This window comes from Grammomys surdaster, unplaced genomic scaffold (genome assembly GCF_004785775.1).
Source record: "Grammomys surdaster isolate TR1022 unplaced genomic scaffold, NIH_TR_1.0 126158, whole genome shotgun sequence".
Lineage (NCBI taxonomy): Eukaryota > Metazoa > Chordata > Mammalia > Rodentia > Muridae > Grammomys > Grammomys surdaster.
In genome coordinates, this window is record NW_021620966.1 from 8194204 (window position 1) to 8220441 (window position 26238).

The window sequence follows — 26238 nt, forward strand, 5'->3', positions numbered from 1 at the left end:
CCATTGAATTGTTCTTTGCCTTTGATCCCTTCCTAATACTCCTCTTTGTCTCTTAGCTGTGATGAAATAGTTTTTCTTTACCATGATTTTCTTCCATGTTTTTGCCTTGTCATAGGCAAAAAGAGATTGACTCAGTCAATCACAGCTTCAAGTAAATCCTTCCTTCTCCAGTTGATCTCTTGAGATATTTGTCTCAGCAATGAAAATCGGGGCTAAAGCACATGTTCCCAAGGGGCCTGCTGCAAATAGATAACCTGTCTATAATAATATTTCATATTTCCTAGGTATATTATATACATCTTTGTCTGTTCCAAACAAAAGAACCACAACTTTCAAAGAATAAATTTTGCTCCATTGATGACTTATTTAGACTTGCAATACCTTTCAGTTCATTGAAACCTAACACACCCCCATGCTTTAATCAGATACTGCAGTAAAAAAAAAACAAAAGTTAGAATCTGTTCTTTTTTCTTAGGTTCACTTTCTAAAGATTTCCAGAAATATCATGTACAGTAAAATCCTAGCTATGATACTTAAGAACTAAGTGAAAGCATGTTATTTAACAAGATTCTACTTAAATTTTCTCATCACTAAAATAGGAGTAATAGTCACTACATAGAAGGCTATTGTAAGGATAAAATAAGCATAAACTAACAAAAAGGAAGTGATTTGAGGAATGCTAAAGCAAAGGGTCGGAAAACTACATCCTGGGTCCATTGTTGATTTTGTATAATGTCTTATTCTGACTGACACATAAAACTTATATTTATTTATGAGGCATACATTGTTTCAATGTATATGTTGGTTTACATAGTGAGATATATATAGATATAGATATATATAGATATATATGTGTGTGTGTTTGACATATATATACATATATATGTACATATATATGTGTGTATACACACACACACACACACACATATATATATATATATATATATATATATATATATATATATATATATATATATGGTGAGTGCATCTGTGTTCTCATTGATCATTTCTTGGTGGTAATAAATCTAAATGATCAACCCTGAAAGCATAGGCACAAGTAACACTATACAGACTGAACAGATTATATTTAGTAATATATATGCACATACACTTACATATAGGCATACAATAGCAATTAATGAAAAAATAGGCCAAATTTAAAAGAGAGCAAAGAAAGAGAGTTATAGAGGAGGGTCTGGAGGGAAGAAAGGGAAGGGAGAAATGTTGTAATTATATTAAAAAATGGAAACTAATAATAGAAAATGATTTTAAGAGTATAGGAATTAATGTGTACATCACACTTTTCTCAAGTCCAGATGTGCAATGCACAGAGAGAAAATGTCGCAGTAGAGCAATCTTAGCCCACTAAATTTTTATGCCAGGGTGATCCCATAGGTCTCAGGCTCTAGACTCAGTCTAGAACCGAGTCAAGACTTATAGCCTAACAAACTATAAGGGTTAAAATGTAATGCATAGGAATTAAATGAGCTGTGCATGTAAAAAAGCTATACATAGAAACTGAGAAACTGAGGAAGGAAATTGGAGAACAGAAATTAGTAGAAATACATTTCATGGATTGGGAGAAGTTATAGTCTTAAAACCCCCATCCAACCAAAAGGGAATAACATATTCTCAATAATTTTCAGACATATAAAGACAATGACAATCATAAAATTTATGTGGAATCATAAAGTGTTTGAACTAGACAAAACAATTTGAGTAACAAAACAAAGCTAGAGTCAGCAAAATACCTCATCATGGAATGTAATACAAAAGTGTACCAATCTGAACAGAATGATACAGGAACAGTGGAGGAGAACGTATTACAAGAATAAATGTATGCATGCATTGTCAATTGGTCCTCAACAACACTGTCAAGAATACATAAGAGGGACACATGTCTCTTGAATAAGTAATTTTGAGAATGATAGATATAAATAGAGCTAGAATTTGAAGCTTTACTTCATAGCATGGACAAAAAGCATTCAAAAGCATATGCCATGATATAAACTGTCAAAGTAAGTAGAAAAAGAAATAGAGAAAAGCTTATTGACATTGTTTTGGGCAATTGTATTTCTATTTTCTTTCAAATCACAGAAAATAAAAGCAATAGAAACAAACTGGATTTTATCAAACTAAAAATATACACATAAAATAATATTGTGGAGAAACAGTCTTAGAAATGGAAAAAAATAGATATGATGAGGAATTCCATACTGAAATGTATAGTAAATCATCTGTAAGAGGGAAAAGTAACTTAATTTAAAAATCAGAAGGGTAATTGACCAGATTGTCCTCAAAACAAACATATCATTACCCAATAGGTATATGAAAAATCATACAAACATTTTGCTTCACCAACCACCAAGGTTGCAGATCAAATTAGACTCAATTATTGCCTACTGTTTTTTTTTCTTTTTAAATCTTGATCATTTGATTTTACCAATGAAGACTTGGGAGACAGATGCTGGGGTGAAAGTCTACTAGCTCAGAAAGACAGAGAAAGCACCCAGATGACCTTCCTCCTCAGTCTCCTTCATGCTACCTTCTCAAAAAAAAAAAAAAAAAACCTAAAAACTGAACGTCCTTCTCTTCTACTTCCTGTGCATCTCTCTTTACATCCTCCTGACTTCCTCTTATGCACTATGATTCTTTTCCTATGTTCACTCACTATCAACTGGTTGTTTCCTCCACCTCTTGACATATGGCTGACTTTATAAATCCTGTTTAAAATACCAGAAAGCTTTTGGATTAAAGGTGTGTACTAGGGCTGAATCATGTCACAACTAGAACCAATAAACAATACAATCTCGGGGTTCACAGTGTGATCAAATATCCCCCAACAATCACCTCTTAGAAGGCCTACTGCTCACTTCCCCCCTGGGAAATAAAAAAAAACAAGGAAAGGAAAAGAGAGTGGAGAGAATGAGGGAAAGGGAATCCCTGAAGACTGTCCAATAGAATATAATTTGATCCAGCTACCATATAAAACAGTCTGCAGATTCTTCAAAGGAGTGAAAATAGAGCTGTCATCTGTTTCAGCTATTCCATTTCTGGTCACACATACAAAGAAAATGCATAAGCATTTTCAAAACATGTCTGCGTTCCCATCTTCCTTGATACATTATTCAATGGATATGTAAATATAAATGAAAAAGAAAATGTGTGCCATTTATAGACATATATAGGAATATTATTCAGTCTTAAAAGGAATCCAGTCATTTTCAATAACATAGACAAACACTGATTCTATCATACCGAAATAGCCAGACACAATAACGTCATGCTGCAAAATTTTAAAAAGTGGAACAAGCGGAATTTTAAAAAGTGGAGCTCATAAAATCAGAGAGTAGAATGGCAGCTATGTTGGGTTAGGAAATTAGAGAAAAATGGATATATTAACCAAAGCCCACAAAGTCTCAGTGGTCAAACAGGATGATAAATCCTAGAGTCTGCATCATGGTGACCCACAGCTAGTATTATTTTTCATGATATAATCGATACTTGTTGGAGATCTTAGATATTCTTAATAAAACCATGAAGTGATGAAACTACTCATTAGTTTAGTTGTGACAATTTCTTTCCAACACATAGGAATACAGTATTTTATGTAGCATAAACATCATATGTCAATTGTGCCTCAATAAAGCTGCAAAGGGAGCCCAAATCTAAATCATCCTCTGTTTAAAACAGTATGAAGCTTTAATTATGAAAGTAAAAGAAATGTATGTTTATTATAGTAAAAACAATTTATTGTCCAATTGTTCAGATGAAACTGTATATGAGATATCTAAATATTTACCTTATTCCAATTTTAGCAGAAATTCAATGAATACATGATTAAATTATTATGTATAAATGCATGAGCAGTGATTTTTGTATGCTTCATGTTTCCATGTTTGTTAGTCTTTTCTGGAATTATCCTTCCCCACAAATCCTTTCTCCAGTACAAATAAATAGAATATTCACACCATCAATAAGGCTTGTATGTTTATCTTATGGTAAAAGATATGAGGGACCCTTCATAGCCAGGTTGGTGCTAAACTACAAGACTCCAAAGCAAAGACACTCCAAACGTTTCCCTAAAGTGGGCCTAAATTGTCTTTTGAAGGATGAATGATTGTAAGAAGTGGAGGTTTATAGATGGAAAGCATTGCATACAAGCATATACAAAATAGACAGATGTAGAGCAATCTCCTCCTGAAAATTTCCCAAGACTCATCAAATAGCAGAGCAGTTGGCCCTACTCATCTGTGTAACCACTACTGTAGTCCCTTTCAACCCAGATCCAACTTCAATGCAGTAAGCACTTCCAATGGATGAAAATGAATATGTGTTTACTTTGTAAAGATGTTTTTCCATTTCCTACCTCTTCTCCTTAATCATTTTTTGTTTATCAGTTGAATCCCATCATTGAGTTCTCTTATCTCCTTGGGCTCTGTTTCAGCTGTCATTGTGTAAGTGGGAGCCAATTGCAAACCAGACCCAAGGTCAATTCTACATTAAAATTCTGGCATTCAGCACTTATGGATTTAGAAGAATAAAAGCTAAGCCTTTTAAAGAGCTGGAAAGCTGGCTTCAAACTTAAACCTCACTATAAACACTATTTTATTTTTCTTTCTTTTTTCTGTATTTTGTTGTGAGTATATAAATCCTCTAAGGCCAACTTTATAAGAAATTGGGGGAATTGAGAGGAAAAATAAGAATAATTTAGAACTCTCCATAAGAACAAAACTAAACTGCACATTTAACACATGGGGGGAAATGCCTAAAAGTGAAAAGTGCATGACTTCTTCTCCCATTCCTATGGATTCCTGAAAGCCTCTTCATTAACCAAATATAAATATAAATATAAATATAAATATAAACATAAACATAAACACAAACACAAACACAAATACAAATATAAATATATCTTTCCTCTCTAGACAGCGACATACTGTACATCATGGCAAAAACTTTTGCCTGCATGCTTAGAGATGCATTCTCAGAGCCTGGCTCTCCACTAAGTATTCAGAGTGAAGGGACCCTTGTACTACAGGGTGTTCCCCTCTGGAGCTCAGATTAAGCACAGACCACACCCAAACACCAATTTCAAATCACAAAGAGGTCCTTTATTAAGCATTGAAAGAGAGAAGATGGCTGAGTCTGAATAGGGCAGAAACAGCAGGAAATAGCTTTGCAAGTGTTCGTTTTAAGAGGAAAAAGTGGGTGGTCTGTGTTAAAATGAGTTAGGACATGTTGGTAAATTCTGATTAGGTATTTTAATTAGGTGAGTCAAAATAATAAATGTTGATTATTGAAAGTTGTTGTTTTGATAGTTGGACATTGGTGGTCAGTCTCAGGAATGAGTCATTCATAACAGTGGCCAAATATGGGAATAGAACTTGATGGCTAACTTTAGGAATATAATATAATTTTTTAGGAAGGGAGAGAGAGGGTTGGTGACATGTTTGCCATGCTCTGGCCTTCTAGGGCCCTTCACAGACCTATGAGAAAGTATCAAACTCAGGGTCACATTGTCTTTACATAGATGGTCTCTGATCAAACAAGTTGATAGTCTGCAGTCCCCTTGAGTAGCTACTAAAGAGGGCAATGTCGTCACCTTCCTGAAGAGTCCCCATCATTAAAGGGGACTACACTCCCCCCCACCACCAAGTCCCTATTTTCTTAATTGTTACTTGATTGTCTCATTATCTGAATCAGAAAATAGCTACAACATACAATGGAAATGTCTGATGTAAAGACTTATTTATTATTTTCTCCTTTATCCATCCTGAATGTGACCCTTACTCTTTCACTTTGGCACACTGACTTTCTTGCAGCAGTGACAGACTTTCACGTGCTGAATCAGTTCCTCTCTTGAAATGAAGATCCTCTCCTTGATGGAACTCTAGCCACTGTTTACTGAGATTTCTTGTGACTCTGCCTTAAAAACTGCATATTCAGCACAAATGATGTGATCAGCCCCAGCTTCACCCTGAGGTTCCAACCAGCACTGGAATTTTCCTTTTCAAGGACACAGTCCTAAAATGGCCCCAGTTCCCCTTTAGGGTGTCTGCCTGAGGCAGCTCAGTACAGCTAGGAAATCTTCATTCTAGAGAATTCTGTGGAGGCACCCAAATGTTCCCTTAAGACAGAAATTTTTATTATTTCTTTTTCCCCTTTTAAGGTACATCTATGTTTTCGGCCATTTAGAACTTGTGCCTTAAAGACCCAAATAATGTTTCTTTAAAAAAACATGCAGGAAAATGACCATCTACTTAATTCACTTCCCAGCCCATTAGTCTGGTTAAACTTTGCTCCAAAACTATGGCTTCATTTATTCTGATAATTCACTAATTAAAATTTTAAATTCTGAGCTCTGATAGAGATCCTACTTGTTTTCCTCTCCCCTTCCTCATTCCTCTTTTAAAATGCCCGTGTCTGGCTGGTGAGATGGATGGCTCAATGGATAGAAGCACTTGCTGCCAAGCCTGAGATCTTTAGTTCAATCCATGAGATCCATGTAATGGAAAGAACTGACTCCTGCAAGCTGTCCTCTGACCTGCTTGCCCAGCATAGAAGCACACACATACACACACACACACACACACACACACACACACTGAAAGAAAAAAACTATAACAAATTTAGAAAATAAACATTCTTTTAAATTGCCTACCACATTTGTGTTTAGTCATCCTCTACCAATGCAATTTAGGAGACACAGAGCGTACTCAAAAATATGCTGCTTTGCAGGAGAACTGTTTTGAACCAAAGGTAATTAAAGAGTTAAATCATTATGAATTTCTCTGCCTCACCCATTTGTGTAAAGGGAGAGAGCATGTCTTGTAAGCATGTCTCTACTTCCTTCTTTACCAGGAACGATACAAGTTAATAAACACAGAACATTCTAGAGCTCCATCATGTCAGACAGTCTTAATGTCATCTGTTCAGTCTATGTATTTTCTGTCCAGTCTCTGTGTTGTCTGCTCAGTCTCTGTGTTGTCTGTCAAGTCTCTGTGTGATTGATCATTTCGGCTAGCCCTTTGGAAGTAGATTGTGTGCATATTTTGGAGAATCAGTTACTGAGACAATCTGTGAGATTGAATCACCTGGGCTATTTGCTTTTTGAGGAAATTCATGTCTCAGCTCATTAAAAGCTTTTCCTGGTTAGATTTAATTTTTGTTACTTTTTTTGGAATAATTTTTATTCCCTGTAGATACATTAACACAACAACGTCTCCGTCTTGAAACTATTCCAGGTTTCCATTTTAATGTCACCACTTCCTTATAGTATATTGGTTGGGTTAGCTTCTCAATTTTTTTCAATAACCCTGTGTCTCTTAGCTACTGTTGGTTCTTTCTATAACTGATTATCCTGTGGGATTGTGTGGTATACTAGTAACATGCTTTATATTGTAATATGCAAAGAATTGTTTCATGTTATCAGATACATATATGGGAGCATTGTTAGTTTTAATTGTGCAGGTATCCCCATAATTGCCATTATTTCCAATAAATGTGTAATTACACGATCAGCCTTTTCAGAAATTAAAGCAGTTACCATTGGAACCTGAGTTTGAGTCAATGGTATAGTGTATATATTTTTTCTGAATTCTACAAGAAACAAGATATTCGAATGCTAGATATTATTTCTTTTGGTACCCCTAGGTTTACTACTAGCAGTCATATCTGCAGAATGAGAAGTTTATGACTCCTGTATAGCACCTTGACCCCAGAATCTTTCAGAGGGACAAATTTTGAGGTGTCACAACATGGAAGATATCAAAGGAAACAGGACCTACTGAATTCCCTCTAGTCCCTTCATAAATTTACTCAATCTCATTCACCTAATCATCTCCTGAGGGTCTCACTACCACATCGACAGCCAAATGTCAGCATGTGTTTTGAAGGTCAAAAATCAAACTCCTCTTTACCCTCTGTGAGCTATTTGTCTTTCCAATCCCCTAAAAGCACACACTTCCCTCTCACAAATCTACCACCAGTGAAATTTTCACCACTAGTTTTTCTCCCCTGCATGCAGTTATTCTTAATCTCACTAGAGTCTGTTTGATCAATGATATATGTCTTCATGTTGTTTTATAAACTAATAAGCAAAGGAAAAATAACTACTGCTGGCAGAGGTAGAAGCTCAATAGCCAAAGATTTTTAGTAAGAATTCTAGAAGAGATCAGGGTCTGTATGTGCATTCGTGCATGCATGTGTGCGTGTGTACGTGCGTGCATTCGTGTGTGTGTGTGCGTGTGTAAGAATAAGAGAAAGGGTGTGAGTGTGTGTTAACAAGATTGATATGCATCAAAAGAAAGCAATGAGTAAATGTTCACCAAAGAACCCTGCACTGTTAGGGTTGTAACTCAAAGAAACAAGATTATACAGGGTAGTTTGTCATCTCTGTGATTTTCTGTGTTTTAAGTCATCAAATATAATCATATAATTAATCTGAAAAAATAGCATCAGAAGATAGTTTTACAAAGTCAATATGAAAAGAAACAGCTGTTGTGTATGATGCTACACACTTCTACTGCCAGAACAGAGAAATCTGAGAGAGGAGTATTTGGGGTTTGCAGCTAGCCTGGGCTATAATTTTAAAAAAAAACTGCCTCAAAGAACAGAAGCTAGAAAAAGAAGCAACTCTGCAGGACAGAAGGAAAAAGAACAGAAGTGGAGGAAGATCACATTTTACTGGAGTCAAACACAGGTTCAAAATCTAGCATAGAGTATTAAGTCATTTTAGGTAGTTATCTACCTGATCTGAATCTTGATTTACTTTTTAAAACATGATGAGGTAAACCCTAATATATAAGACAGTAATGAAATTGATCAAATTTATATGAATTTAAAGGAATTTCATTTGTATCAATAGGGTAAGCTTTTGCTCACACAACGTCAACTGATTTGCTGGGTGTATCTCTGTCCCAATATATTATTCATTAATTCTTAACTTGAGTCAGGCTTTAGGTTAACCATTTAAAATACACTCTTTCCATCATTTCAGCACCAATCTAACAAGGAAGTTTCCACCATTAAAATCTAGTAACTTGTTTTTAATAGCTGAGTGGTTTTCTAATGTGTAGCTGTACCACATTTTCTTTATCCATTCTTCAGTTGAGGGACATCTGGGTTGTTTCCAGTTTCTGGCTATTACAAATAAAGCTGCTATAAATATAGTTGAGCAGCTGTCCTTATGGTATGGTAGAGTATAGTGTTATGGAGTCCCTCATCTGCTCCACCATAGGACACAGCCGCTGGGGAGGTGGGCCATCAGGGTGTCGACTACCCTTGCCCAACACTGTGGCCAGGCAGGTGCTGGGCCATAGGAAAGCCCTGAGACACAGCTCTGGAGGTGGGGAAGCACAGTCTGAGGCCAGGACAGCTGGAGCTTGCTGGCGGCTGGGCATCTGCAGGCCTGTGAGGAGGCCTGGCCATATGGTTCTCAGGCTCTTGAACACCCAGGCGGCACTGGGAACCACAGAATAGCTGAGAATGGATTAAGGGACCACAAACTGGATCTAGTCTGGGATCAGGAGAAAAAAGGAGGAGCTCCGGCTGGTCCCTCAAGGAGAGAGGACTTTACTTGTCTGCAGTTGACTTTGGTGGCTGCTGGGCTGGAAGTGCAGAGAGACCTTCCTTCTACTGGAGATTAGATGGCAGCTCTGTAGGCAAAGGCCTTTTCCACGGCTCCTCACTGCAGATCCCCATGAAAAGAGGCAGTCCACAGTTTTGAGGCATTTATTGTCAAGGCGGAAAGTAGATGAGTAAAACCGTACCCCACTTCTCAAGGTGGACCTGAGGTTGATACCTTTTGCATTGAGGAGTGTCTGGGAAGGAAAGCTTTTTGGCTAAGCCCTTCAATCCTTTATGTACTTCAATAAAATGGAGATCTGTCTTGAACCTACATGACCATAGGTCATACCTCTACCTGTGGAGGGGCTTAGGGTGTTGCGCTTACACAACTGATGATGACAAATCTATGGGGGACTGGAGTTAGTGACCGAGGCCTGGTGTCCAGGAACAGGCAAAATGCCTATTGTCCCTTCAGGAACACCAGGGCTTCTAGCCTTATCTCAACCAGAAACTAGGCTTTCATGGTCCCACAGTAAAGTATCTTTTTGGTATATGCCCAGGAGTAATAAGCAAAGACATCATGAATTTTGCAGGCAAATGGATGGAAATAGGAAATATTATCCTGAGTAAGGTAACCCAAACCCCAAATGACATGCATGGTATGTATTCACTTATAAGTAGATATTAGCCACAAAGTATAGGCTAACCAAGCTATAACTCACAGATCCAAAGAAGCCAAATAACAAAGACGGCCCAGGGAAAGACGCTTGAATCTTACTCAGAAGGAAAAATAAAGTAGATATTAGAGACAGTTGAAGGTAGAGGACTGGATGGGAGAGGGGATGGTGAGGGGAATGGAACAGGTATATCAGGTATACAGAGAGCAGGGAAAAGAGAACAGAAATCAATAGTGAGGTGGCCATCTCTAGGAAGTGTGAGATACAGGCACCCCGACACACACACCCCAATAGTCTACAGGAGTAATTCTATCTGAGACACCTAGCAGTGCAGAAGATGGAGCCTGAAGTAGGCACCTCCTGTAGCAAGGCAGGACCCCCAGTAGAAGGATAAGGACATCAACTCACCTGCAAAACCCACAATGTGCCCTGCCTACAACATGTGTGGGGACAAAGATGGAGCAGAGTCGGGTTATAGGCGGTGGGGGGAGGAATGGCCAGCCAATAACCGGCCCAACTTGAGACTCATCCTATGGGCAAAAACCAATTACTGATACTATTAATGATACTCTGTTATGCTTGCAGGCAGAAGCATAGCATAACTGTTCTCTGAGAGACTCCACCCAGCAGCCAATGGAAACAGATAAAGAAGAGACCACAGCCAAATATTAGATGGAGCTCAGGGAGTCTTGTGCAAGAGTTGTATGAAGCATTGAGGGACCCAAAGGGCAAAGGGACTCTGCAAGAAGACCAACAGAGTCAACTAACCTGAACCCATGGAGGCTCCCAGAGACTGAGACACCAGCCAAAGAGTTAACACAGGCTGGACCTAGCATATGTAGCAGATATGTAGCTTTGTCTTCTTGTGAGTCCCCAACAACTGGAGCAGGGCTGTCCAGGAATCTGTTGTCTTTCTGTGGATCCCATTTCCATAACTGGGATGCCTTGTCTGGACTCAGAGGGAGAGAATATACCTCATCCTGCAGTGACTTGATGTGTCAGGATGGGGTAATACTCAGGGAGTCCTCCCTCTTCTTAGAGGTGAATGAGGGATAAGGAGTGGGGCCTTGTGAAGGGGGAACTGAGAGGAGGGAAGCTACAATCTGGATGTAAAGTGATTTAATTAATTAATTAATTAATTAATTAATGGGGGAAAAAGGAAAAATATCTAGTAACTTATTTCCACATCATAGAGACTAAATGAGTAGACATGGGTCAGTGACCCAAATTTATAAGGCTTCAAAGAGTATTAGCTTGATCCCCTTGTCTATAGAAAAAGAATTGAAATAGATTCCTAATTTCTTATTTCCAATTTTGTTCTTAGATACACAGTATATTTAATCTTATCTTGTGTCTTTTCCCTGAGCAATAATTGGAACAAAAGTTGAAATTCAATGCACCAATCAGACATGAAAGCTATAGAAACCTTGGATTGCAGTTCTGATACAAACTAAAGTACCTGCTGCTCAGACTCCATAGCTAGAACAAAGATTGTCACACCAGTGTTACTCTGTTGTCACAGGATCCAGATGCAGTCAGATACCAGGGCAAATTAGTTGAAAAATTAATCAGGACTCTTCTAAGCTCTTTAATCGTATAAGTCTGTTTAGTCTGGCTGTAGATCAGTTTTATACTATTAACATGCCAGAGTATGTGGATGCTCTTGTTACTTGGCGATCACATTATCCAAAAGGGCTAGCTTCGTTTTTAGTTAATAAGATCACATCATAAAACATCAAATGACTGATTTGAGGGATTCCAGGAACAGATTCTTTATCTTTATAAAGCTCAGGAAATCCAATTGTGCCAGTTTTGAAGTGTATTAGATATTTAAGGAAGTTTTTTTGTTTTATTTTGCTTTCTTTAGTTTTTTTTCCTTTGTTTTCAAATTAGAGAAATCATGCACACATTTGTTTCCTCTGTCCATGGAGATTATAAATACCCAAAGGCGCCTCATTTTTGCAGAGGATCTGCTGTCAAGAAGCAATGAAGTGCAAATGGAAGGCAATTGAACTTAGCAATTTGTTTACTCGGGAAGAAAACAGCTGGAAGGAAAAAAAAGTACTTTAATAATTAGTCAGTCATGTTAGATAAGGGGCATTCTAGTGTGTGATCTAGCTTTGTAATAAGGAGATTGACACTTTATATGGTGAAGGATTAGCAATTAACCTTCTAACTTAGGAAGGGAAATGCAGAAATAATGTCCAAGAAAGTAATGAAACAGGCTGCAGCTTTGAATTTTATTCATTAAATTTCCAGAGTTGAAATAATTATTTCTGAAAGTTTTTACAAGATGACATGTTTTGAGAACATTCACAACCAAGAGGCTTCTTTTGGGCCAATACTGAGAGAATTTATTTGGGAAATTATAAGCTAGCATAGTTATCATTGGAAACTGTATTCAAGGACTGGATCAGATGTTCAGTTCTGATAATCCTTCACTTTACTCTTTGTAATTTTTGTAATAAAGTAGTAAGGGAATGGAATTAATAGAGCTGGTGAGATTGCCCAGTGGTTAAGAATGTCTACTGCTTCATCAGAAAAAAAATAAATTCTGCTACTATCATTCATCTTGAACAGCTCACAACCACTTGTAACTACAGCTCCAGAGGAATTCCAAGCATTTGGCCTTAACACTGAACCCATGTGCATATATGTATATATACACATACATACACACACACAAACACACACACTCACAAACAATTAAAAAGAAACAACATTTTTAAAGAAGAGAAGTAAGCTATTATGTAGTGAAGTGGAAATTTTTGGTTTCTTTGGAGACTTTGGTGTTATGCTGTGTGATGTTTTTCTGGAAGCTGTCTTATAAGAAGATGTGTTGCTGAAGCATACACATGAGAGGATGGTTTGCTAAGGCAAGCACTTGAGAAGATTGTGATGTTTGGAAAAAAGTATAAGTATAACCCAACAGACAGTGAATAACATACTTGCATTGGTTCACCTTGCAACACATCAGTAGTCTTTGCTGATCTTTCTTTGTCATGACTTCATAGAGAGAAACATGCCAAAGAACTTCTCCTGGTATTTGGCTGATTCTTGCATCTTCTGCATACTCTTGCTAATTTGGTAGAACCTCTCAGCTTTTTCTAGATCCAGCTGCTGCTACTGATTCATGTTTGGTGTTTGCCAATTGGACTGGATTGCAACTATTGATTCATATTTGATGTTTTGGACTGGACTATTGATATGCTGACAACACAAACTGGAATCACCCCATAGTCTAGACAGGTCCATATCACCCTTATCCTGTTAACCATCTTTCACCCCTACCTTTGGTTGATGAGCTAGACTTTGGTTGAATTATTTTAGAACCCTTATTCAAATACGTTTTGAAAAATATAAGCCTATAATATAGCCCACCTATTATCTACCTGCTTGTAGGGGGTATAGAGTCAACTGTAAACAGCAGTCTCCTAGGCTTTGCTGCTAGTGGGGAGGGGCATACTATATTTAAACTTAAAGTTCCCTCATCATTCACTTAAGCAAAACATTTCTTAAAAATGCAAAAGACAGAGTCAACACACACACAGCATTAAAGTATGAGATAGTAACTACAGCTCAGTGAGACTCTGGGCAATAGAAGTTGAGAATAGTGACTTCTGCACTCAAATCTTTGCCCTTTTTCACATGTACCAACTAATAAAAAACTTGACTCCTTTCGTTCCAAAACAAACAAACAAACAAACAAAGCTTTTTAATTTCAGAAAAATTATCCCAGATTTCAGAAACTTTGCTTTTGTGGAGTAATTTCTCAGCAAATAGGTTGACTTTCAAAGGCCTAAAAATCTAGAGAATAAAAATAAATATAGCTTTTTATATTTTAGGACAGTCTTCACCAGTGTGGGAAGTAAAACCAAGACTATTAAGTAAGGTTGATTTTTGATGCCTGAAGAGATGAGTAAACAGGAAGGGAGCATAGAGACAAGGAAAGAACTAAGAGTAGCGGTGCATGTCTGTAATTCTAGCATACAGGGGCTCTAATCACAGGAGGACTGCAAATCCAAGATCACCCTGAGCTATATAGCAAATCCTCTTTTCAATAATAACAAAAAGAGATAAAAACACTGAAAATAAGTCAAGATGCTCTGCTAACCATTCCAGAGTTTAGATATAAATTAAAGTAAAGCTCTCTCTCCCTGACAGAGAATCAAAATAACCCAGCAGATGTGGCCCTGAAATGGTGGTCTACACTGTTAACATGTGATGGTCATGATTATTACCATTCATCCTGCTGTTGCAGTTTTTCCACTAGAGACTCAGCTCCAGCTGAAGGGAAATATTTGAGAACTTCAATTCTTTGTAAGCCACATGACATTACTGCTGAATTGCTCATGAACCTCCAACATCCAGACAAATAAGTCCAGGTAATATGAACTTTCCTCCCTTTTTTTTTTTTTCAACACATAGGCCATTTTTCTTCTTCTTTGACCCCATAGATGTGAGTATAATGAGATTTTATCACAAGCACTTTGCTGTATTGTTACTTATGACAGAGAGATGGTGCACTACAGACTCTTGGCTTTGATGTAGACAATGAAACTTTCTAATAGATTGCCAATTTTTGTGACACAAAAGCTAGAGAGTATGTATCTCACCCGAAAGCCTTGTTCCCAATCTGTCTCCAACATCACAGCTGTCAAATTTGGCCCCTAAACTGCCTGCCCTTGATTAAAGGAGTGAGCCAAAGAAAGAGTAATAGTCTGCCAAGTTAGGTGGCCATAATCCTCAATATTGGTAATTACACCACAAATATATTGAGCTTTGTTGTTGAAACTCAGAAAGTGCTACTTTGGGTTCTTTTAAATCAAAGTTGTTTCTAATCTTTCAAAGGCTCAAAAACTTAAATGTTCTCAAGTATCTCCTGCAGCTAAATTACCCTCTCTGTGATTTTGTCAGATCTTTCAAGGCAACTTGTACTGACAGTAGTCATCCGAGAAAATTTTAGGCACTCATAGAAAATCCTTCTTATAGCTCATTTTCTCAGGAAGGGAATCAAACTTGATACATGTCTTTATGAAAATGAGTCTGAAGTCTCAGGTACAAATGACCCTTAGTTCTGAAAATTCATCAGCAGCAAGTGAGCTCACCTGCTTCTCTTTCTCCAAACCAGAATAGGAATGAAGTCACCTTCTAGTGTTGCCAGCCATGTGAGTGACAAGCACGTTGAAAGTCCCCATTTACTTAACAGATTTCTTCTATCTCTGGCAGCAAAATCCATTGTTCTTCACTTTCCTCTGTCAGGTTAAAGTTAGAGATAAGTTAGCACCTCTGTATCTCATTTTATTTGGGAGTTTTCATCCTGAATAATAGAATGAATTTGTCCAGGTTTCTATGTTCTATTAGTGAACTTATGACCTAACTTCTCAGTCAATGTCAATGTGTGTGTGATAGAATTCTGATTGTCCTGCTGCTGAAGTAGCAACATCACATATCAGTTCTCAGTCTCTGAACAGAATTCAATAATTCAACACCTCTATCACAATTGGCATCTGTTCATTTACCCTGGTGGAACTACACCTCAACTATCTAAGAAATAAAAACAAAAAGCAAGGATTATTCTGCTGAATTCTCTCCTAATCTCATGAAATCAAATACGTATATCCTCTGTAGCCACAGGATGGTCTTAAAATTCTCTTCCACTGGAAACTGTCTTTAGAGTTTCAATTCCAATTATTTCAAGCCTCCTGAAGAATGTATTTTTAAATTATTTTGAAATGTTCATGCTTCAATAAATTACATTGAAAATATCATCCCAAGATGCTATTTGAGCCCTTGGTCTAACTTTCACATGAATTCATTTGTTTTGTTAACCTCAAATCCAGCAATAATTGATGTTTTCTGTTAATAATTTTTCATCTACTAATTTGCCTACTCAGGCTTTGGGGCTATAAATCCCTATTTTTTTTCTTGTTGTGTTCAGAACTGAGTCAATTTCTTTCCCATACTGCAAATCTCCACAGCAGTCATGCCCACACAGTTACAGAAGCAACACATAATCTTGCTGTTCTAAGAATAATTGTCTTTTCTGTCACATGACTCAGTGACAAATATTTTATAACTCTTTGATCATTCTTTTTTTTTTTCCTCCTTTAGCTTTAGTGGACACTAAAAGTATAGAAATCTAGGCTCTTTATTAAATTCAGTCAAGATGGATCAAATTATCTTTGTCAGATATTGCATTCCAGGAAGACAACCCTGAATGGTTCTCTCTGTAAGATCAATGAACTTTTCTGGTTTGAACTTAATGTCAACTCTGATTGTCAGGGCCTAATCTTTCTAGCAAAACAAAATGAAAATCCTCTGTGGCATAAAGTGGCATAAGATTTGTCTTGAATTATTTTAGCAATTAACTTTCACAACATAATGATCAGCCTGTAAGCTAAGAAAATTGGAGAGGTGGGGGTAAAATTTACCACCCTGACTGTTAATAAATAAATACTTAGACCAGATTGTCAGAAGGGAAAGAAGTATTAAGGAAGGGCAGTATGCTGGTATCATTTTCTTTATTCATGTAAGTTAAGAGATACAGTAGAAAACTGACTTTAAAATGTGTTTTAAGAATAAAGAAAATTAACAGATACAGAACTAAGATAAATACTTTACTTTTGGATACTGTGACATAAAAAGAGGTGATATAAGGCATTATAAATAAGCAAAAATGTCTATGCTTCAGCACTGAGGTCAAATTGATAAATTAAAACAGAATATCCTAAGTATTACATTTTGATTTAAAAGTAACTACCTGCCTTAGTTTTATTGCTGCAGAGACACCATGACCAAGGCAACTCTTATAAAGGAAAACATTTAACTGGGCTGGCTTACAGTTTCAGAGGTTTAGTTCATTATCATCATGGTGGGAAGCAAGGTAATGTGCAGTCAGACATGGTGCTTTAGGAACCAAGAGTTCTACATCTTGATCCAAAATCAAGATGCTGTAAAAAGGTATTGCTCCCTGCAGGCAGCGAGGAGGGGGCTCTGGATCACACTGGCCAGACTTAAGCATATATATGGGACCTCAAAGTCCCAACTCCAATGTGAGACACTTCCTCTAACAAGGCTACACCTCTTCCAATAACACCACACTTCCTTCAATAAGACTGCACCAATAGTGCCACTTCCCATAAGCCAAGCATATTCAAACCATCAAAGTACCTAAAAACTAAAATATACAGTTTGGTGATATTATCCTAAAAGTAGAATTCTAAGGAATAAAGGTTGAAATGTATGAATGCTGTGATTTTCAGCTCATCTGCTTGATTATTTTTATGCTCTCGATATATAAAAGGGGTGGGGATACCAAGGATCCAAACATAGAGTTCGCAATAGAAGAAATAAAAACAGCTAGGAAATGCTTTAAATGTTTCTTATAGTTCTGAATGACTCCAGAAATGCAAATTAAAATATGTTTAATATTTCTTCTGACTACTTTCAGAATGGGTATCAAGAAAACAACTGATAACAAATTCTGACTTGTGTAGAGAAAGAATACTCACTCACTGTGGGAGGAAACTACAAGTTGCTTCAGCTATTCTGGAAATGGAGCATCCTCAAAAAAAGCTAAAAATAAATCTACCATATGACCCAGCTGGTACACTCCCTGACATATGCCCAAAGGACTTGACATCTTCCTCTACAGATACTTGCTTGCTAATTTCCATTGCTGCCCCAGTCACAATATCCAGGAGATGAAAATTACCTAAGTGTGCTTCAGTAGGTGACTGTGTAATGAAAATGTGATACATGCACACAAAAGAATATGATTTTTCTCTAAAGAAAACAGAAATCATAGAATATGCAGGTACATAGATGGATCTAGAAAAAATATATAGAATGATATTATCCAGTACCCAAAATACAAACTCTGCATGTTCTTCCTCATCTATAATTCCTAGCTTCAAATCTTCAGCTGTGAGTAGACAACAGGAAGTAAGCACAAGAACCAGGAAAGTATAATGAGATCATAGGTGAGGTAGGGACTTGGAATGAGACCAGCATTATTTTCAGGTGACGTGAAGTGGAAAGAGTTCTAAATGCAAATTTTGAAGAAGGTCAATACAAAAAGAAAGAAGAGACAAGGGACGAAGAACACCAAAGTTGCTTTGTAAGGCCTCAAGAACTCATATCACTTTGTATTCACCTAAAATTATGGATAAAACATATATATATATATATATCCACTTGGATGGAAAGTGCTTTCAACGAGAGCCATGGACTAACAAAATCCCAGTACTAGGCATTCATAGGCACTCAACCTCCTTTCCAGTGGTTGGTCAGGGTAATCCAAGTGACTCCCAAAATAACATTCATATAGTTCATGTAGTTCTTGGTTGCCTCTCAGAGTTGAGGAGGGCCCCTAACGCTGATGATGTCGCACATTTAGGACACAGAGCTCACATGCTTTAAGATGGATCTGGCATGAAAGCATTTTTCCTGCTGTCTAGAGTCAATAGTTCCAGAACATACTATTCAAGGTTACATGGAAAGGAAGCTATTAAGCAGTCCTACCAATGTGCAACACATAAAAACACTACAATTACTAGCATGGCAAGATATGCCTAAAAGTGCAGTAATTGGCAATTACATGTTGGTGACAGCCAATAGCTTCCTAACTGTACTAAGGTCTATTCAATAGGAAGGAATTCATGCCTGATACTAGAAACCTAAACATCTTTTGGGGGCAAGTGAGGTCATGGACCAAAGAAAAGAAGCACTACCTACATTTTGCTAGACCAGCATAGGTCTTTATTACACTTTAAATCTTATCCCACTCACAGATTAAGTGTGGCCACAACCTCTTCATTAAAGCAACCTCTCCTCACATCAAATAGAGGCCATCACAGAAAACAAGTGGACACAGAGTAGAGGTTGATACAATGTGGGGAGCCCAACCCCAACAGATGAACTACATCACAACTCACCCATTTCTAACATGGGGAGCATTATAGAAGAATAGGAATATATTAAAAGTCACAGTCCCAGGAAATCAGCTATGAAATAGTTCCTCTCAGAAATAGATGTATAAACAAGTCCAGAACAAAGGCAATATCAATAGACATATGGTAAAACATTTGCAGGAGTCCATGCCTACACAAAGAATTATAGAAAAATTATGAATGCTGAGAATTAACCACTGCCAAGAGTAAGTACCTTTGTTGATTTCCAATGCAGTGGTCAGCCTTGAAGCCATATACACACTACCAACAAAACGTATTTATCAGATTACACTACACAGACATATATGCATTCAAGCATATGTGCATACATTCGTGTGTGTGTGTGTATGTGTGTGTGTGTGTGTGTAATGTGTGTCTGTGACAGCTATCAAATTAGGGTGGGTGCAAGGACATTGGGAGGGTTTCAGGGCTGTTAGCTGGGAGGCAATGGCAGGAGGAAGGGGAACAAGGAGGTGATGTAACTCTATTTCAATTAAAATATATATTTTAAAAAAGAATTCTTCAACAGCTTCCTAGAAGTTCACAATGAGAACAAAGGATATTTTTTTCAGTAGAATCTCATAAATTCATCAATATTTTTTTCAAATTTAATGTTAATTATTGTCTAAATACACTACTACTTTATCTTATATGTCTCATATAATGGTTTTTACCCTTCAGTTAAATTAAATTTTTTTAGGATAAGAGATTATCCATTGTCACTAGCATTATTCTATCATATCAAATGTCTTAACTCCATAGGTGCTGCCTTTGTCATCCAGATATCTGGTACCACAGTGTGCTATTCTCTACTGAGTGTTTAGATCATACCTTTAGTTCCAACTATTTCACTACCCCAGTTTCCTACTTTACAGCAGACTGCAAGCTACTAGTCACATTAGTTTTAATAACTTTGTCAATATAAAGCCACCCAGTCAATCATATGAAACTCAGTAATTGTGACACAAATCACTTGAAGACAACTGAAACTTTAAACAAGCTCAAGACACTAAATGTGTCTCCCAAATTAACACTGAAAAACAACCCTGGACAGACATAAAGAGAAAGAGAAAACAAAGTTATAGACAGAATCATGCCTAGAGGTACAGCAATACTGTCATGTTGCGGTGATTTGATACCCTTTTAACTGGGATTAAGTCTTATAGAGAAAGGTACCTCACCTGCAAAAGAACAAGCCAATGCCAACTTTATCCACAAAGCTGATTTCAACTGAAGATTAAACAGATTTTTCTATTAGGTAATTATTTTTTAGGTAAGATAGGAGTAACATTTTCTAAAAAGTTTCACTCAACAACATTTTTCAAAATGTTAAATGCAACTGAAAAACAGGGTCACATTGAAAGTTGGTTCCATAAAACTACTTGCTCAGAAAATGCTAGCAACCAATAAATAACATTTGAGGAAAAAATCATTTTGTTCTGACTTCACAAATGGAGGAAAGTCTCCAAATGCTTCAGTGCCTTCCCTGTGAAAGACCTGTCAACCACAGATGCTGTTCTTGGTAATACATTGCTAGAGATACAGGCATACCTTGTTGCTTCCACGGCTATTAACCAAATGTTAAATATTATGCAAGTGGCATTTGAAAAACGTGTGTGTGTGAGAGAGATGCATTTCCTTCATAATTTATTTTATAGTCTGCTCGCAAGGAACTAGACAGAAAAAAAAAAACCTAATTTGTAACAAGGACTTACTTACCAAAAGTTTCAAAAAATAAACATATCAAAAACTCATTTGTCTCTAAGTAATAGCAATTAAGTGTGGCAAAGATGGTGATAAAATGAGGGAGTGAAAGAACATGCTCTGAATCCCACAGTATATGAAACATGAGTAGCACTGGATGTTTTCTTATTATTCTTGCTACTATCATTAACAATTTTAGGCATAGTTAAGAACTGTCTTTCTACAGTTGGCCTATAGCTTATTGTCCATAGTGGCCTCCTTGCCTTCCCCAAACATCACAAAGGTATTTGTTACTCTCCATAACCTAACTATAAGGTCCTATTGCTGAAAAATCAAATTATTTGTACCACTGAACATAGAAAAATACAACTGGTGCTCAATCAGAAACTTCACTCCTACTGAGTAGTATTCATAGTGATGGAAGGCACTTCTTAGTTTGCGTCCAAGTGAAGGGAGGCACTTTGCATGAATTTGTATGGGTAGGGAGGTGAGGAGGATCTGAGAAGAGCTGGGGGAGGACAAAAAACACACTTAAAATATATTGTATTATATATAATAATATAATATTAGATAAATAAGAACTGCATTTCTATACTTGAAGTCAAACCAACATTCTAAGGATCACCTGTAGAGAGTGATGAATTCTTGCCTTCTCCCAATGAATGCACAGTTATAGGCAGTGTTTATGAAAGTCAGATACTTAATTCATTAGCAAACCTTGTAATTAACCACAAAGCATTCCAGGACTTGTCCTCCTATTTGGCAATATTTAACATGTGGCTCAGGGAGTAATTTCAGGTGTATTTCCAGCATCTCCTTCATGTCCAAAATCCTTGCAAATCACATCCTTTGCTACTAGCATTGTATTCTGACTAAAATGTCCCAAGTTGTGTTCGTTGGTAATATTCATCACCATGCCCATTTTCAGAAACATAGAATGTTTTACTTAGACACAACTCTAAAATTTTGTGACCACTGTTGGCTTCAGTAATAAAGGACAAAACCTCTGGAGGTGAAAGACCTAGAAAAGGAAAGCAACTTACCCAAGCTCCATTAGCCTACCTAATAAATAACACGGTCCACATATTGCATATCATTTTACTATACATCAATAATTCAGAAGCTGATTAAATAGATTGCTAGAGCAGTGTTTGCTGTGCCCCTTGGAAAGCTGAACGACAAACAAACAAACAGGATTTCCATTTTTGGCAGTGTTCCTAGCAAACATCATTGTACTGTTGATAATTCCTGAAAAGGGAGACCAGCACCTCAAAGGGTCTGCTTAAAGAATGGATTGACACTGAGACCCAGGAATTTTCCCATTTTACCCTTTAGAGCAGGACAAATAGCTAGTTAAGTATTATTTGCCAAGGTTTATTAGCTGAATTTTTCCTTCAGGCATATAATAGTCAGATTTGGGACTATGATGACCCATGAATTATTTAAGACTATACAAGCTTCTCTTTCACTATAGAGAGCTGAGGCCAGCCATGAAGTAAGGCACACACTGTGGACTCAGAAGTCAGATTCATGGGAATAGAAGCCACTTACTAAGCACAGAAGTGAAAGCTAATTTTTCAACCTCTTTGTCTTTCAGTGCCTCTATCTGTAATTCACATGAATAGAAAAGGAACTACTTCATAATAATAAAGGTCAAATAAAATGATACAGAAAGCTAGTATAATAGCTACTATTTTCTTTGTTCCTGATCCTAACTGCATAGAGTAATAGAGCAACCAGAACAAAACTGAAGCTCACACAAACTCAGCTCATAATCCTCTACCTAGTCTCTTTGTGCATTTATATGCTTTCCTGGATGTTGAGGGATACCCTGAATCAGAAATGAGAATAGGATCCACAATCAGCATCCAGACTTATCTAGGAATGTGAGAGGTCCTACGATGGTGGTAGAGGTAGTCTGATGGAAGAAGAGTTTTTCAGTTTGCTTAAGAAAAGAACCGAGCCAGCGAGTTAGATGCAAGCAGGAAATTGTCATGGAAGTTGCAGAGTAGAAACTTTCAGTTTAGTTGTTTTCCACCATTGAGAGTAATCATAGCTTGGTCATGCCAATGGTATAAAAAACTAAAAAAGTACTATTAGGTTCTGTGGTGATTCAAAATCCACATAACACCACTAGGAATGTGCCTTGCCTCCAACCGGAGCATAAAGTAGATAGCATAAAGTAAAAGTAGGTAGTGGTATATGGAGTGAATTAGCAGATATTTGTCCCTAGGTAGATGGAGAGTAATGAGTACACAGCTATTCACCTGCCAAAGGCAACAGCTGCAGAATCGAAGATCAACTCAAAGTTATGCCAATCTTCAGGGTAGCAAGTGCTGAGATGACACGCAGATTCCAACAGTATGGTCCAGGTGGTGTATCTATCTAGAAAAGGAGACTGCCTGTCAGGTTGCAGCTTCATGGAAAACATCTTCTTAAGCTCCACAGTACTTGGGAGAGTGAGCTACCAGAGACACACAGAATTAAGCTTGGATGTTAATAGGCCTCCATTAGTGTTCTCTGGTCACTCACTCCTGGTGTGTTGGCTTCTATTTATGTCATGCTTTCTGCTTTATCAGAAACTCTGTGTTCATTGCTATGGCAGCTGCTGACCTGACAAGTTGCTGCCCAGATTTTTCTGTCAGTAATTGAGGCACAAAGCTCAGTGGTGGCAATCTTAGAATACAGGTCACAGTGGTTTTCGAGGTTGGGCTATGACAGCTGAGCTACAAAGATATGTTCTGTGTTCATGCTGGGAGTAGGGATGTTTTGAAATGGCAAGAAAGCATCCTTGGTGGGTTTTTCATGATATTCTTAACATTTATTTGTCAAGCAATATATATTCAAAACAAATAAGAAATCTGTGACACACGAAACTTATTGGAAAAGTATACTTCTTTGTGGGGTAAGATTCAGTTTGTAAACTTGAATATGAGAGAACTGCCTATCTATCATTTAAAGGTACCTAACCATGAGCTGAATAAGAACAATAAATGAAAGAGGGTCAGGAAAAAACCCATGAGGTCTTAGCCACACATAAAAACCTACAGACAACAAGGAAACCAGAGCGGGAGAAATGGCGTTTCTCCGGGGAAGATCACATCAATCGGTTATTCAATATCAAATGGCCAACACTGAAAAACATTCACAGGAGTAATACTATACTCACTATATATCAACAATTACTGAGAAAAAGAGGCCATGAGTTTGAAAGACTGAGAAGTATAGCAAGAAAAGCAAGGAAAGGGAAGAAATCAGCTGAAGACACCGAAGCAAAGAGATTAGTTTGTTCCACTTCATACTCTTAATAGGAGGCAGAGTCTATATGAAAGTCATGTTCCCAAGCTGCTTGTGACCATGCTTTATGTTCCCCCCAGAAGGGCTGGCACTGGGCTTGCAGTGTTGCAAGGCTTACTTTACCATTGCCTCCTTTCCTGATGCTCTCCTATTCTACATCATTGGAGCTCCCATCCCATGCATGAGGCTCAGAGACACAACTTTATTTCACTTTATTGCTCCAGCCTTTCTTGTCTCAACCTTTCCTCCTTGTACCCAGCTCTTTTATGACATTCACATTGTCACACTTGACTCAAGACTGCAGGGCAGATTCGATTCCCTAACTCTCACTCTCAGAGCCCTATAACTTCTCTTTGAGCACTCTAGTTAGTCCTGAAGATGAGGTTATAATGATTGATATTTAACTTTGACCCAAGTCCTGGCCAGTGTCTCTATTGAGTTTACTCCAGTATCCTAGGAGAAAGGGTCAGTGCCAGGCAGAATTCCTGGAAAGTGGCATATTCTCTATCCATTGAAATTAAGATCTCAAAATTCTTTTACTAAAAAACTGAAGACACTTTCTGAATAAGATAAAACCCACAACTGAGCCTTTTACATACCTAATACTTGGAGAGTCTATTTTTATGAAAATTTTGATTTTTATAGTAAATTAGAAAACAAGGCATTGAGCTTATTGCTAAGTATTTCATTTTGAGAGGCTGTCTTTATACTGTGCACACTTACGCACGAACCTAGCCACAAATCTTGAGGTAAGTGACTCAAGAGAAACTACTTGCTTTGGGCCAATGAATTTTTTATGTATTGCCTCTGATGTAAAGTATGATATAACCAAGTGCATGCCTCTAAAACAGTTTCCTATGACAGTATTTACCTTTCCTACATGCAATACATTCTAATTCAGGTGTACTTTACATTTCCTTGTTCACATAATCCTATCAAAAAGCTGAACTTCAGTCCTAAAATTAACACAATATGTTCCCACTGGCTCATTATTCTCATATCAATCTATATTCTCCTTATACCTTACACACACACACACACACACACACACACACACCACAGAGACAGGGGGCAACTCTATATCTCCATAGTGTACAAAAGTATCAGAACATCATCTCGAAGAACTGTCAGTTTTCAGATGCCTAATGATGAGCAGGAGTCTGTCTGTGTGTGTGTGTGTGTGTGTGTGTGTGTGTGTGTGTGTACACGTACATGGGTCTCCTGTCCTTTGGGACATGGATTATTTTACAAAATATGAGAAAGGTTTTTGAAAGACTGTACCCTCAAGCAAAAGGCCCTGGAAAAGCTCTTTCCTCATTCTGAATTAGGATGTATTCATGAGACATGTTATTCTCAAAGGAGTGCTGAGTGATACTTGAGGTTTAATAGAATGGGTATGTTTTAGTGCTGTTACTTTCTAATGCGAAATGCTACTACATTAAGAATCTGAGGATAGTACTTAATATTTCAGCATATTACCTGTTCTTTTCCATGCCTATGTTAAGAAAAATTATTTAATCCCCAAAAGTCTCACAAGAGTAGAGGGAAAAATCCAGGACAACCTTAAAGTCCAAACAATTCCTCTCACCCAAGTCTATCATATTTCATTAATTTGACAAGATTGATAGCCAAGACCTTTCAAGACAAGGTTTACAGCCTCTGAATTCAACTCAGAGGATTTATTTCCACTGAACTTAGAGAATTAATTTCAACCTAGAGAAACTTTACTGGCAACAAGGACCAGAGAACCTAAATTTTACAATGGTTACATCACTGCTCAACACGGGGCTATAAAGAGAGAGAAAAATACATCATGTGTGAAAGAACTGGATACAAAGAAGGTACCAAGCAGGTCAGCACAGGTTACTGTGGACTAAACCCTGTGTATTTTCATCCTCACTAATATAAAATGTTTGGGGTGAAATATTGTGCCCCACACAATTATCTCGCCAGCAAGAATGCACACAGACACCAGGGTCCTTCTGCAGCAATTCTTTATTACAATGTGAAGAGGAAGACCCCGGGCCCCGAAAAGG